Here is a 1,166-nt window from a genome sequence, read left to right on the forward strand (position 1 = left end):
ATTTACTGTGACTCAACAAGACATAAACCATTCAAATTTATTTCCATTTCTAATATCATTGTTATCGGGGCCATAACAAGTCATGTAAATTAGCCTACATGTTAGAATAATACATAGTCTACAATATGTAGTCTGATTTTCTTCATGCTGTAAATTAAATAACTATAAACATTAGTGTACAGAAGCAGTATATTTAGATCTGACTAAAGAATAAAATATTAAATCAGTATTTGTCTCATGAGCTATGCACAGATGTCTTCATCGATTTACATTTCAAATACAATTTTATTGATGTACTCATTCATACCATACATCTTTTTAGTAATTCTAGTTTATAGAATATTTGCCTATTAAAAAAAAAAAAGAATTTTCCAAGAACTGGAAAAGCATTTTTCAAAGCAGTTTTTCAAAGTACAATAAGTGATCTGTGGTTCTGTAAAAAGATCTTTAAAGTTTCACTGCGCTTCAGGATTGTTCTTGAAGAGATATTCTGCCTAAAATTTAAAAAAAGGGAAGTCGACAATTTACAAGTTATTATTAGTCATGTATTTGTACTAGTAATGTTTACAATTTAAAAATCATCCAGGGCTGGGCATGGTGGCTCATGCCTGTAATCCCAGCACTTTGGGAGGCCAAGGCAGGTGGATCACTTGAGGTTGGGAGTTTGAGACCAGCGTGGCCAACATGCTGAAACTCTGTCTCTACTAAAAATACAAAAAATTAGCCAGGTGGGGTGTCAGATGCCTGTAATCCCAGCTACTCAGGAGGCTAAGGCAGGAGAATTGCTTGAACTCGGGAGACGGAGGTTGCAGTGAGCCGAGATAGCACCATTGCACTCCAGCCTGGGCAACAAGAGTGAAACTCCATCTCAGTAAATAAATAAATTAATTAAAGTACATAAATTTTTTTAAGAGGATTTCTGGCCAAAACCAGAAAGCCTGCTAGACAAATTCTAAAAGAGCTATAACACTATATACATTTTTTACTTTCAAATGAATAATAAAAATCTCATATGGGTTTGACCAATGAGGGAAAAAAAAAGTCTTATTTTAAGTGGTGAATGTATTAGAAGCTATTTCCCTAATAACTAGAAACATAGTTTTGCTATCGCAACTGGTTTTCTGTTAAGATTCAGGCAGACTTTCTTTTTTTCTTTTTTTTTTTTT

At 33.5% G+C, this 1,166-nt stretch overlaps 1 non-coding gene across 1 annotated transcript; it reads right to left on the reverse strand.

Moving 5' to 3' along the window:
- Nucleotides 1-910: 910 nt before the first annotated feature.
- Nucleotides 911-972, reverse strand: LOC119471180. The gene has a single exon (XR_005200211.1). It is a non-coding gene; the product is annotated as a U7 small nuclear RNA (small nuclear RNA).
- Between the last annotated feature and the right edge of the window lie 194 nt (nt 973-1,166).

Source organism: Cebus imitator, unplaced genomic scaffold (assembly GCF_001604975.1).
Source record: "Cebus imitator isolate Cc_AM_T3 unplaced genomic scaffold, Cebus_imitator-1.0 Scaffold52, whole genome shotgun sequence".
NCBI lineage: Eukaryota > Metazoa > Chordata > Mammalia > Primates > Cebidae > Cebus > Cebus imitator.